Below are 15,767 nucleotides of genomic sequence, written 5' to 3'. Positions count from 1 at the left end.
ATATTTATTTGTTTTGGTGTTTTGAGTGCAAATAAGAAAGAAAATTATTTTTGAATTTTGGATTAAATTTTTCTAGAAATAAAAAGTAAGATAAAAGTGATGAAAAGGTATTTCTTATGATTAAAATTGGACCAGGGTTCATGGGTTCACTTGACTATTCTCTCTTTTAAGTTGTAGTGGACAATAACAATTCATTAGTGAGATATGAAGATAATAACTTTATCATGTCTAAGATAAGAATACATAGGGACATCACGTCCTAACGTAGAGATGATGCAGCATATATCTTACACTCTACAAGATAGGAATAACTTCAAGAAATCTTGTATTAAGAATTAATAGAGCATAGCTATAAGAACTTTGACATGATGTTCGAATATCAAATATGCTATCTTGAACAAACAAGATCATTACTTTTGTGACGTAATAAATATAGCACATGCATTCACTTTATCCCTAATGAGATAGCAAAAGGAAAGTCAAAGCCATAATAGATCATGAATTTGATGTCACTATTCAATCACTAAAACCATGCTATTACATCTAACACACACATCACCACACACACGTTCTTGCATACATGTTAGATCAAAACCAATACTTAAGAACGAGGTACATAATATGCATCTATCAATACATCTTACTCAAAGTATAGCAGAATCTCATAGTATCATATCATGGAATAAAGATCCACCACATAGGTATTACAAATATGACCACAATCATGTTGGGCAGGTGATGTGGTACGACTAAGGAGTATGAAGAACATGAGTGAAATAGATAAAACTACTGCCACAAACCTGTAGTCCAGAGGTGGACTACCCCCCTTGATCATGGTGATGATGAGGAAGATGTTGGAGAAGGTGCAGGTCCCTCCGACGGCGGCTCCGACAGAGTTTCCCCCTCCAATCTTCGTTGTTGCTGCCTCTATTTTCGTGTTTCTGTGTTTCTGCGGCGCTCTCCTCCCGAGAACTCTTCGGGTCATATATATAGTGTTTTTTAGGTAAAAATACGTCGGTGGGTGAAAGAATCAAGCGATTTGGACGATCGATGACAGAAAGAGGTTGGGTGGTGCGCCCTACATGTCTGGGCGCACCAACTGGGCTCTTTTGGGCCTTAGGCCTCGCCAGTTGTGCTTCACGGGCCCAGGGTGCTTCTCCCAATGAAAAAATGACGCTCCAAAAATACTAGCTCAATTTTACTCTATATAGTTTTCTAAAAATGAAAAATACACAAAACAAGGAATTCCTGTTCTGCAGAGTTATAAACCAAATAAAGGGGATCATTGCTAAATCCCCATAAATCAATGTAAAACATGGTATTATCATCATATATGCTGAAAATATGTGGGAATTAATTATAATAATGGACAAAGTTCATGTATGCATTTTACATGCATCATTTGCACACGAGACTTAGTTTGCGGACAGTCCCATTGCCTACCGTGTGACCCAATGTATGAGGCATCGCTAATATTTTTGATGTCCATGTTCATCTATTGTGCACTTGCTTCTTGTGAGAACCACTGATACGTCTCCAACGTATCTATAATTTCTGATGTTCCATGCTTGTTTTATGACAATACCTACATGTTTTGTTCACACTTTATGATGATTTTATGCGTTTTCCGGAACTAACCTATTGACGAGATGACGAAGTGCCAGTTCCTGTTTTCTGCTGTTCTTGGTTTCAGAAATCCTAGTAAGGAAATATTCTCGGAATTGGACGAAATCAACGCCCAACATCTTATAATTCCACGAAGCTTCCAGAACACCCGAGAGGGACCAGAGGAGAGCCACAGGGCCACCACACAGGGTGGCGGCGCGGCCCAAGAGGGGGGCCGCGCCCCCCTATTGTGTGGCGGCCCCGTCAGCCTTCCGACTCCGCCTCTTCGCCTATAAGAAGCCCCCTGACCTAAATCTTCGAGACGAATAAGCCACGGTACGAGAAACCTTCTAGAGCCGCCGCCATCGCGAAGCCAAGATCTGGGGGACAGGAGTCTCTGTTCCGGCACGCCGCCGGGATGGGGAAGTGCCCCCGGAAGGCATCTCCATCATCACCACCGCCATCTTCATCACCGCTGCTGTCTCCCATGAGGAGGGAGTAGTTCTCCCTCGAGGCTAAGGGCTGTACCGGTAGCTATGTGGTTAATCTCTCTCCTATGTACTTCAATACAATGATCTCATGAGCTGCCTTACATGACTGAGATTCATATGAGCTTTGTATCACTATTAATCTATGTGCTACTCTAGTGATGTTATTAAAGTACTCTATTCCTCCTCCATAATGTAACGGTGACAGTGTGTGCATCATGTAGTACTTGGCGTAGTTTGTGATTGTGATCTCTTGTAGATTATGAAGTTAACTATTACTATGATGGTATTGATGTGATCTATTCCTCTTTTCATCGTATGATGGTGACAGTGTGCATGCTATGTTAGTACTTGGTATAATTGCGTTGGTCTATCATGCACTCTAAGGTTATTTAAATATGAACATCGAATGTTGTGGAGCTTGTTAACTCCGGCATTGAGGTGCTCTTGTAGCCCTACACAATTAGTGGTGTTCATCATCCAACAAGAGAGTGTAGAGTGGTTTTATTATGTGATTGATGTCTACGCACACTCCTTTTCCTATAGACAGTGTTGGGCCTCCAAGAGCAGAGGTTTGTAGAACAGCAGCAAGTTTTCCCTTAAGTGGATCACCCAAGGTTTATCGAACTCAGGGAGGAAGAGGTCAAAGATATCCCTCTCAAGCAACCCTGCGATCACAATGCAAGAAGTCTCTTGTGTCCCCAACACACCTAATACACTTGTCAGATGTATAGGTGCACTAGTTCGGCGAAGAGATAGTGAAATACAAGTTGTATGAATGTATATGAGAAGTAATTGCAATCTGAAATATAAATTGCAGCAAGCGAACATGTAGCAGAATAGTAAACAAACGGAGATTCGATGTTTGGAAACAAGGCCTAGGGATCCTACTTTCACTAGTGGACACTCTCAACATTGATCACATAATAAAACCACTCTATACTCTCTTGTTGGATGATGAACACCACTAATTGTGTAGGGCTACAAGAGCACCTCAATGCCGGAGTTAACAAGCTCCACAACATTCGATATTCATATTTAAATAACCTTAGAGTGCATGATAGATCAACACAACTATACCGAGTACTAACATAGCATGCACACCGTCACCGACAGACTATGAAAGGGGGAATAGATTGCATCAATACCATCATAGTAATAGTTAACTTTATAATCTACAAGAGATCACAATCATAGCATATACCAAGTACTTCATGATGCACACACTGTCAACATTACATCATGGAGGAGGAATAGACTACTTTAATAGCATCACTAGAGTAGCACATAGATGAATAGTGATACAAAGCTCATATGAATCTCAATCATGTAAGGCAGCTCATGAGATCATTGTATTGAAGTATATAGGAGAGAGATTAACCACATAGCTACCGGTACAGCCCCTTAGCCTCGAGGGAGAACTACTCCCTTCTCATCATGGAGAGCAGCAGCGGTGATGAAGATGGCGGTGGTGTCGATGGAGATGCCTTCCGGGGGCACTTTCCCGTCCCGGCGGCGTGCCGGAACAGAGACTCCTGTCCCCCAGATCTTGGCTTCGCGATGGCGGCGGCTCTGGAAGGTTTCTCGTACCGTGGCTTTTTCGTCTCAAAGTTTTAGGTCACGGAGGCTTAAATAGGCGAAGAGGCGGAGTCGGAGGGGTTACGGAGCCGCCACACAATAGGGGGCGCCCCCCTGGGCCGCGCCGCCCACACATGTGGGGCCCCCAGGGCTCCCCTCTGGTCCCCCTTTGACTTTCTGGAAGATTCGTGGAATTATAAGATCGTGGGAATTAATTTCATCCGATTCCGAGAATATTTCCTTTGTAGGATTTCTGAAACCAAAAACAGCAGAAAACAGCAACTGGCACTTCGGCATCTCGTCAATAGGTTAGTTCCGGAAAACGCATCAAAACGATATAAAGTGTGAACAAAACATGTAGGTATTGTCATAAATCAAGCATGGAACATCAGAAATTATAGATACGTTGGAGACGTATCAGCATCCCCAAGCTTAGTTCCTACTCGTCCCGAGTAGGTAAACGATAACAAAGATAATTTCTGAAGTGACATGCTACCAACATGATCTTAATCATACTATTGTAAAGCATATGAGATGAATGCAGCGATTCTAAGCAATGGTAAAGACAATGATTAAACAACTGAATCATATAGCAAAGACTTTTCATGAATAGTACTTTCAAGACAAGCATCAATAAGTCTTGCATAAGAGTTAACTCATAAAGCAATAAATTCATAGTAAAGGCATTGAAGCAACACAAAGGAAGATTAAGTTTCAGCGGTTGCTTTCAACTTGTAACATGTATATCTCATGGATAATTGTCAACATAAAGCAATATAACAAGTGCAATAAGCAAGTATGGAAGAATCAATGCACAGTTGACACAAGTGTTTGCTTCTAAGATGGAAGGAAATGGGTAAACTGACTCAACATGAAAGTAGAAGAATGGCCCTTTGCAGAGGGAAGCATGGATTGCTATATTTGTGCTAGAGCTTCTATTTTGAAAACATAAAGAGAGCGTAAAATTAAAATTTTGAGAGGTGTTTGTTGTTGTCAACAAATGGTAGTGGGCACTCTAACCCCCTTGCCAGACAGACTTTCAAAGAGCGGCTCCCATGAAAGATTTTTATTTTTGGGTGGCACTCCTTCCAACCTTACTTTCACAAACCATGGCTAACCGAATCCTCGGGTGCCTGCCAACAATCTCATACCATAAAGGAGTGCCTTTTTATTTTAGTTTTATTTAGATGACACTCCTCCCCACCTTTGCTTTCTCAAGCCAAGGCTAACCGAATCCTCGGGTGCCATCCAACAATCACATACCATGGAGGAGTGTCTATTTTTTGTAAAATTATGAAGGTTAATTAATTGGGGCTGGGAACCCCATTGCCAGCTCTTTTTGCAAAATTATTGTATAAGCGGATGAAGCCACTAGTCCATTGGTGAAAGTTGCCCAACAAGATTGAAAGATAAACACCACATACTTCCTCATGAGCTATAAAACATTTACACAAATAAGAGGTAATAACTTTTGAAGTGTTTAAAGATAGCACTCAAGCAATTTACTTTGGAATGGCGGAGAAATACCATGTAGTAGGTAGGTATGGTGGACACAGATGGCATAGTTTTTGGCTCAAGGATTTGGATGCATGAGAAGTAATCCCTCTCAATACAAGGCTTAGGCTAGCAAGGTTGTTTGAAGCAAACACAAGTATGAACCGGTACAGCAAAACTTACATAAGAACATATTGCAAGCATTATAAGACTCTACACTGTCTTCCTTGTTGCTCAAATACCTTACCAGAAAATATCTAGACTCTAGAGAGACCAATCATGCAAACCAAATTTTAGCAAGCTCTATGTATTTCTTCACTAATAGGTGCAAAGTATATGATGCAAGAGCTTAAACATGAGCACAACAATTGCCAAGTATCACATTATTCAAGACATTATTCCAATCTACCACATGTAGCATTTTCTGATTCCAACCATATAACAATTAACGAAGCAGTTTCAACCTTCGCCATGAACATTAAAAGCTAAGAACACATGTGTTCATATGAACCAGCAGAGCGTGTCTCTCTCCCACACAAGCATGAATTTATTCAAACAAAACAAAAATAAAAACAAACAGATGCTCCAAGTAAAGTACATAAGATGTGACCGAATAAAAATATAGTTTCAAGAGAAGAAACCTGATAAATTGTTGATGAAGAAGGGGATGCCTTGGGCATCCCCAAGCTTAGACGCTTGAGTCTTCTTGAAATATGCAGGGATGAACCACGGGGGCATCCCCAAGCTTAGACTTTTCACTCTTCTTGATCATATATCATCCTCCTCTCTTGATCTTTGAAAACTTCCTCCACAACAAACTCAAAACAAACTCATTAGAGGGTTAGTGCATAATCAAAATTCACATGTTCAGAGGTGACACAATCATTCTTAACACTTCTGGACATTGCTCAAAGCTACTGGAAGTTAATGGAACAAAGAAATCCATCCAACATAGCAAAAGATGCAATGCGAAATAAAAGGCAGAATCTGTCAAAACAGAACAATCCGTAAAGACGAATTTTTAAGAGGCACCAGACTTGCTCAGATGAAAATGCTCAAATTGAATGAAAGTTGCGTACATATCTGAGGATCACACACAAAAATTGGCAGATTTTTCTGAGTTACCTACAGAGAACACTGACCAATTTCGTGACAGACAGAAATCTGTTTCTGCGCAGTAATCCAAATCTACTATCAACCTTTCTATCAAGGACTTCACTTGGCACAACAATGCAATAAAATAAAGATAAGGAGAGGTTGCTACAGTAGTAACAACTTCCAAGACTCAAATATAAAATAAAGTTACTGTAGTAAAACAAAAAACATGGGTTATCTCCAAAGAAGTGCTTTCTTTATAGCCATTAAGATGGGCTCAGTAATTTTAATGATGCACTCCCAAGAAATAAGAGTTGAAGCAAAAGAGAGCATCAAGAAGAAAATTCAAAACACATTTAAGTATAACCCACTTCCTATGAAAAGGAATCTTGTAAATAAATAAATTCATGAAGCATAATGCAACAAGCATAGAAAGATAAAACAAGTGCAGCTTCAAGATTTTCAGCAAAAAGAGAGGTGTTTTAGTAACATGAAAATTTCTACAACCATAATTTCCTCTCTCATAATAATGTCCAGTAGCATCATGAGCAAACTCAACAATATAACTATCACATAAAGCATTCTTATCATGAGTCTCATGCATAAAATTATTACTTCCCACATAAGCATAATCAATTTTATTAGTAATAATGGGAGCGAATTCAACAAAGTAGCTACATCATCAAATATAGGAGGCATATTGTAATCATAATCAAATTTATCCTCCATAACAGGCGGCACCAAAAGACCACTATCATTATAATCACCATAAATAGGAGGCAAAGTATCATCAAAGAAAATTTTCTCCTCAATGCTTGGGGGACTAAAAATATCATGCTCATCAAAACCAGCTTCCCCAAGCTTAGAATTTTCCATATCATTAGCAACAATGGTGTTCAAAGTGTTCATACTAATATGTTCCATGGGTTTTTAATTTTCGTATCAAACCATCCATGTCTTAACTCAGGAAAAAGATTAAAAAGCTCCAAGTTGCTTTCCATTATGCCTTACTAGTGATTTAAAAACAAGAAACAAAAAGATGCAATTGCAGGATCTAAAGGAAATAGCTTCGAGTACTTACAACGGCGCCGGAAAATAGCTTAGTAGCCGAGATCCGGAGTGTGAGTACCTTTTTACCTTTCCTCCCCGGCAACGGCGCCAGAAAATAGCTTGATGTCTACGCACACTCCTTTTCCTGTAGACAGTGTTGGGCCTCCAAGAGCAGAGGTTTGTAGAACAGCAGCAAGTTTTCCCTTAAGTGGATCACCCAAGGTTTATCGAACTCAGGGAGGAAGAGGTCAAAGATATCCCTCTCAAGCAACCCTGTGATCACAATGCAACAGTCTCTTGTGTCCCCAACACACCTAATACACTTATCAGATGTATAGGTGCACTAGTTCGGCGAAGAGATAGTGAAATACAAGTTGTATGAATGTATATGAGAAGTAATTGCAATCTGAAATATAAATTGCAGCAAGCGAACATGTAGCAGAATAGTAAACAAATGGAGATTCGATGTTTGGAAACAAGGCCTAGGGATCCTACTTTCACTAGTGGACACTCTCAACATTGATCACATAATAAAACCACTCTACACTCTCTTGTTGGATGATGAACACCACTAATTGTGTAGGGCTACAAGAGCACCTCAATGCCGGAGTTAACAAGCTCCACAACATTCGATATTCATATTTAAATAACCTTAGAGTGCATGATAGATCAACACAACTATACCGAGTACTAACATAGCATGCACACCGTCACCGACAGACTATGAAAGGGGGAATAGATTGCATCAATACCATCATAGTAATAGTTAACTTTATAATCTACAAGAGATCACAATCATAGCATATAACAAGTACTTCATGATGCATACACTGTAAACATTACATCATGGAGGAGGAATAGACTACTTTAATAACATCACTAGAGTAGCACATAGATGAATAGTGATACAAAGCTCATATGAATCTCAATCATGTAAGGCAGCTCATGAGATCATTGTATTGAAGTACATAGGAGAGAGATTAACCACATAGCTACCGGTACAGCCCCTTAGCCTCGAGGGAGAACTACACCCTTCTCATCATGGAGAGCAGCAGCGGTGATGAAGATGGCGGTGGTGTCGATGGAGATGCCTTCCGGGGACACTTCCCCATCCCGGCGGCGTGCCGGAACAGAGACTCCTGTCCCCCAGATCATGGCTTCGCGATGGCGGCGGCTCTGGAAGGTTTCTCGTACCGTGCCTTTTTCGTCTCGAAGTTTTAGGTCACGGAGGCTTAAATAGGCGAAGAGGCGGAGTCGGAGGGGTTACGGAGCTGCCACACAATAGGGGGCGCCCCCCCTGGGCCGCGCCGCCCACACGTGTGGGGCCCCCAGGGCTCCCCTCTGGTCCCCCTTTGACTTTCTGGAAGCTTCGTGGAATTATAAGATCGTGGGAATTAATTTCGTCTGATTCCGAGAATATTTCCTTTGTAGGATTTCTGAAACCAAAAACAGCAGAAAACAACAACTGGCACTTCGGCATCTCGTCAATAGGTTAGTTCCGGAAAACGCATCAAAACGATATAAAGTGTGAACAAAACATGTAGGTATTGTCATAAAACAAGCATGGAACATCAGAAATTATAGATACGTTGGAGACGTATCAGTGATCAATGTTGAGAGTGTCCACTAGTGAAAGTATGATCCCTAGGCCTTGTTTCCGAATAGAAAAGTCACACCACAAAGATTCCTATCTCCCACGTCAACTGCACGCCAGCAAGCTATTTTCTGGCGCCGTTGCCGGGGAGGTCACCGTTTGTTTACTGTTCCACTGCATGTTTACTCGCTGCCATATTTTATTCAGATTGCTGTTACCACTCATATACATCCATATTACTTGCATTTTACTATCTCTTCGCCGAACTAGTGCACCTATACATCTGACAAGTGTATTAGGTGTGTTGGGGACACAAGAGACTTCTTGCATTGTGATCGCAGGGTTGCTTGAGAGGGATATCTTTGACCTCTTCCTCCCTGAGTTCGATAAACCTTGGGTGATCCACTTAAGGGAAAACTTGCTGCTGTTCTACAAACCTCTGCTCTTGGAGGCCCAACACTGTCTACAGGAAAAGAAGCGTGAGTAGACATCAACCACCTCTAATGGCTTGTGTTTTGTGTGAAGGGTAATGATACATCTCAAATGTATCTACTTTTCCAAGCACTTTGCTCAAATATTTCCTCCAGAATCCCACCATACTTGGATAAAACTACTGAATCTGACGATGTTTTAGCAAAAGTCTTTTTTGTCTGTTTTTATAGGAAATAAAATCAGGGAAAAATACCACAGAAGTTTTCCACTAAAAGAAGGGATCTAGAGCTTTGGACTAGACGAGAGGGGCCATAGGACCCAAAAGAGCACATGTGGCGCCCCTGGCCTGGGCGCGCCACCATGGCCCTTTTGGACTTCGAACATCGTCTCGCCTCCCCCCTCGCGTGATGCCTTATATGCCCTAAAAACCTACCCTACCGAAGGCACGAAGCGTTTCACGAGATAGAGCGCCGCCGAGACCACGATATTTGTTTTGGGGGTCAGATTGATCCTACTCTCCACCCCGGAGAGAGGGATTTTGAGGGCTTCATCATCATCACCGCCACCAACACCATCACCAACGACCATGGGCTCACTCTCCATCACCATGAGTGAGTATTTCTATATAGGCTTAAGTGGTGGATGGCGTTTTGTTGGGGGATGACCCCCGGTATGCCAAAGGCATGCCAAACCGGATGGTTTGAGCCATCAAGATATCGGTTTAATGTTTATACCGGAGCACAAAAGATAAGTGTTTGGCTAAGTAAAGCCAGGCCGGTATCCCCAAGAGAGGTATACCAGAACCGGATGAAGAAGACACCGGGCTACCGGTAAGAAGAGCATGTCGGCAAGACTGGTCAAAGATTCTCTTCAGAGCTAGAGGACAAGGATGAGCTAAGCAAAGTAGCTTTAAACGAAGCCCTGGTGCCAAAGAGGAAGATGACGCTGAAAGAAGCCGGACGACGTCAGCTTCCCTGATTAAAGAAGACCCCGGCGTCATCTATGATTAAAGTTACTTTGTAAAGTAGTTTGTTCAGTCAAAGATGCCATTAGGGTTTCTTGCTCTGTAAGCCACCCTCTCCCCTATATAAGGAGAGGGGGCATAGCCCTTTGCGGGCAGGTAACGTTACGTTAGATGATGGTCGATCTCTAGAGGAACCTTGTACCCAAAAACCTGTATTCTGTTGAGATCAATGAAGATAGTGATCTAGAGCAGAGTTCTTCCTTGTGTGTTTCTTCTTGTATCACTGCCTTTGGCTGAGTTCTTGAGGAAAGCATCCGTAAGTTCATCCCATCTAATCACAAACCCTCCCCCGAATCCTCTTGCGCCCATTCGGCCCCAACATAAGCCATCCCATGGCATCTGCTCGTTCACCACGATGACACGTTTGGATGAGATTGATCATGTAATTATCCATATGTATTGGGATTTGAGGTGTTTGTCTTGAGGATATTCATGTATGAGTGTTCATATACCTTTGCTATCTTTAATGGTTGTTACTAGGGGCCGAGTGGCATGATTTCAGTACTGAACCTATATTGATTTATCATATATATGACGTTGGTATTTATTTGCAAGGTGTATTACTTATTATTATGTTGACCTTGTGAATCCCTAAGGTGACAAATAGGAAAAAATAATGGGAATATGTGATAGTTCGAGGATATTGGTGTTCATGAAACTTAATGCTTTTTTCGAGCTATTTGAAATGATATACCTTAATTGCTTGTAGTTTCAAGTTGGCCCCGGTAAAATGGGAAATCAGGACAAAAGATGTTATGCAAATTCTCTATATTTGGATGTTAGTATGCATAGCTATGTTTTGATCACACACCTACACACAATTGAATTAGAGATGGATGCTATGTTAGTTGGATTACATTATATGATCAATATCATTCATACAACACCCCACTACTACCTCATGCCTACGCTTTTAGAAATTGAAAGTTGCATATCACTACTTACGGTGAAAACTGGAAATCTCCTCCTATTATTTACTGCTTGTCTTTACTACTTTGAATCAACTGCTATAAATCACCACTTGATTTGTGAGTTTATTGATATACAGATGTGGTTGAGAGTGACGTCTCAATTGCTAAATTCTTTTTGGTATTCTTGTGTTCCCCTAGAGTTGAACTATAAATTTGGGAAATACTTCCCATCGAAGATTTAAGCGATCCCATATACTTATGGGCATCGGGTAAGCATATCCACCTAGGGGAACCTACGGAGGTTCCCGACGAGTGTTCAACCAAGAAGCCTCGAGGAAGGAAGGCTACCGTTGGCCACTTCCACGACGACGTAGGGCCAGAACACTTCCTAAGGATCATCTTCAAGTTGTCCTTTGGGCGGCTCCCAATCCCATCTAAGTTCATCAAATAGTTCGGTCCCATCCCTTCCAACATCATTGTCCGCAGCAAACACTCTTTGCAGCTGGAGGATGACTACCAAGAAAGTCAGCGACGATGCTTTCATCGACCAGGGGTAGGCAGCCTTCGCCATCGCCCATCAGCTGAAGATATGCAAGTTCCTCACCTTCAAGAAGGAGTTCACTGACGTCTTCGGTGTGAACATTGATAACTGCAAGAACACAGATCAGTTGTAGCTAGTTTCAAAATAAGAGTATCAAACCACGAGGATCTACTAGTAGTCAACTTAATACCCCTTGTTACTATTTATCTAAAATTACTTAAAGTTTTCTCAAATTTCAAGCGAAGGATTTAAAATAAAAAAAGGTTTTGCAAGGTGTTTTTGTAAAGTAAATAATTGAAACTGAAGAATGTAAATGCGACTAAAGATTGTGTTTGGAATGCAATAAGACTAAAATGTTCTCGGGGGTTGTTAGTTTCACCACTAGTATTAACTAAAGACACAAACTAGATAACTCATATCTTAGCCCTCATTGTATGTGGGAAAGGCTCGAGTTGGAATATGTATGTCATAACATATCCCTGAATAACCACCGTAACTTCCTTCGTCAAGCCACCTATTGGTCCATTACAATTATGGGATTTCCCCCATGGTTATTTGTTAACCTTGTGAGTCTCTTATTATCCCCCTCATACAGTAGTGCAACGCACACGGGATGTCACTTCCCGCCCTATACACTACCAAACTTCCGACGGTAGTTCCCTCCTGTGACCCTTAGGCAAATATTATATGGTCGACATCATGCAACATCACAAGAGAAAACTAACCTACTATTATAGTGAAAAGGTATAAATTATCTTAATTCATATAATAATAATACTAGGGTTTCTCCATCTCCCCCAAGAACGGGCTGAACTACTCACACATGGAGACAATCCAAGAGCACCATCATAAACTTGCGTATGGAAAAGGGATAACGATATGAATCCAAGTACAAACCCACAATGGTAATAGAGATTACAATCTAATGGGATGGAGATAATGGAGATGGTGATTCGTTGTTGATGATGATGAAGGTGATGATGCCTTGTCCTCCAATGATCCGTGTAGCAGCGTGGATGAGTCCCCTTCTTGATCTCCCTTCAGATCTCTTATGGGCGGTGTTCTAGTGTTTCTGGTCATGTACGTGCTTGGATCTTAGATCCGTCTGCGTGAGGTAAAAGTATTTGACAAGGTGGTGCATCTGACGGGTGGTACGGGCTGATGGTATGGGCAAGGCCCGCCCGTAGCGATGTCCGTTAAACATACAGAAGGTTGTCCTCGCATTGTCCTTTCGCTCAGGCGCATTATTAAGTACAAAAATGATTTTTATCACGTTAAAATGCCAGGAAATGACAGTTTTCGTTCATATTTCATTATTGACTTATTATTCGAGGATCCTGTGTAGACAAGCATAAAAGGACGCGGTAGCGCGGTGAAATACAAAATCACTACCACTACTTAATGATAATTAAATAACGGTACAAAAACATGCTAAAAATGCACTCATCAGTCATCTTCGACCACACCTGCACTGAGGTGATGACTAGGTGCCTAGACCATGGCGATGCCACCAGGGTATCGTCATGGAAGAAGCAATCTGAAGCTCTGCTGGTATGTGAATCGATTGAATTGTCCTAGTGTGTTGTGACTGAACTCTGGAATGTGGCGGTAGTGCTAAACAATTGCCGTGTCAAGTCGACTGACCCTAATTCGTATCGTCTGTCTATTAACTTCGTAATGTGATCTTGCCTTCTGTGATTGTTTGTGCTCTATTGAGAGATCACTGGTAATCTCACCACTCAAGGGAAGAGATAACCAAAGTCTGATTTTGGGTTGCAACCAAACAACATCATTCTCGTTTTGGGCCGCTACCTGGCCTTAAAACTATCCAACCAATCAGCCAATGTTCAAATCTCCATGGGGCCGAAAAAACTATTCGCGAGCAACCAAACGACACACCAATTCTGGTATGGAACACGCAGTGACATTCTTCTCACTGGCGCAGTCATCCCCAAATCCGGCCTAGGCAACCAAACGCGCCCAGGGTCTCTTTTTACCTCTTCTTCATGCCAATGATGAATGGACTAATGTTTTTATTAAGTTATATTTAAAGAATTTTTCATAGACAATGCGTGAATGCCATATATTATTGGATCCAAGGTGAAATAAAAAAATTATCATCTATACTTGCGATTATTGCCGATGATGATGTCTCGATCTCCTAGGCCGTGCATGGCGGGGAATGGCACTTGGTCTTTCATCGTGAGCTTTAAATCAGGGAAGGGATTGAGAAGGCCAATATCATATATGTCATTTAGAACCTGCAACTATCTGCTACCATGGAATCAATATCTTGGACCCTCAAAGCCATGGGCAAGTTTTCGGTTTGCTAACTACCGCAAGGTATGCCAAGGAACCCATTAAAATTTGCATGAGATTTGAGAGATTTCCATTTCTCTAAAAATTAGGTCTTTCTCTGGCAACTTATCCGGAGCATCTTCCCTCGAATGAGAACAATCATCGATGGCATGGCCCTTCCAACGGCAAGTGTGCCTTGTATGGTATGCCAGAAGACACAAAATAAATATTATTTGGGTCCATGATGGCCAAATTTATGTGTTGTGCAGCTAGGGAACATCTCTCCTATGCATCGAATCCATCATGTTTTGCCGATGTTTACCACATTATCCAAAAGGTCCCAGGGCCAAACAAAAATGATCTCGTGGATTTGTTCTACGGCCATGTATTAGATTCTTTAAAACACTAGAAATAAATTTACGATTTAGGGCAGCTTTCAAACACAACTTGTTGATGACTTGTATAAAATATCTATCTACCTGCAAGTCTAGAAGCTTGCGGCGCCTAAGTGGCACTACATGGAGATGGCGGAGACGGTGATTGAAAGATTCATTATCTTCATGTTGTTGTTACTGTTAGGGACAAGCCCGAGTAGTCTCCTGCTATGTTCCTTGACTCCTTGTACTGTTCATCTTGTCAGCCTAGGGTTTTCGAGTCCTTAGCTTCACATATCTACTCCCTCCGGTCAGGAAAAATTGACGCGAGAGGTGCTGAACACTAGCCTATGTGCATGCATATCTCAGTGTCAATTAAAGATGACCAGAGGGGGAACTACATACGCTTATTTCCTTGTTTATTTGGATGTGTTCGTGTCCGCTGTAAAACTTTGTTTCTACTATGCTGGTAGTTGCTTTGTTAATATGAAACCAAACTATTCTTGAGCCATCCATCTAAAAGTGTGTACCTTCCTCCATTGATCTAGCATTCCATTCGACGTTGTTGATGTCGTAGTCCATATTTTCTCATAATTAGTCATCACACGTCATACAAGCCATCAGATGTTCCAATGTCCTAGCAAGTAGGTGGCCGGGCATGCATGCTTATCTTCCATAAAATAGATCCAGCTAATGTTTGATACCCAACCATTGATCCTTTAACAAAACTGCTACAAAGATTAAAATAATATATTTTTATCTAGTTGGAGGAGAGAGAATGTAAAGGAGGCAGTCACATGCGGTCGCTCCATCTCCTCCATGTAGGCTCGTAGCTCTGAGAGCAACTCCAATAGTATAGCCGGTTGTTGGCTATATGCCATGTCATCTATAGCCAACACATTGCCAACAAGTACAATAGTTGGCTATAAAGATATACTACTTTTTCAATGGACGACCCACCTTTCATTCACACAACTTGCCTAGGAGCACGTGCTAGAGCTAGCTCTTGCATAAGAGCTCACTTACATTCTCTCTCTTCTTCTCTCTCCTCCAACTAGACATAAATATACTATTTTAATCCTTGTAGCCAGCTGACTAGAACTTATTATACTTGCTCTGAGAGAAAATTATCCAAACCAAAGGAGCAGTACAAGGGACCCATCTATTTTCTTCCCTCACGTCACTTTCTTCCGGCTTGTCCACTCCTTGATGTCCACCTCCCCCTTCTCTACTACTTCTTCTTTCTCCATCTCCTTTCCGAGCTGAGGAGGTTGCCTCTCCTG

This window comes from Lolium perenne, chromosome 5 (assembly GCF_019359855.2).
Source record: "Lolium perenne isolate Kyuss_39 chromosome 5, Kyuss_2.0, whole genome shotgun sequence".
NCBI classification, from domain to species: domain Eukaryota; kingdom Viridiplantae; phylum Streptophyta; class Magnoliopsida; order Poales; family Poaceae; genus Lolium; species Lolium perenne.
This window is presented reverse-complemented; position numbering follows the sequence as displayed.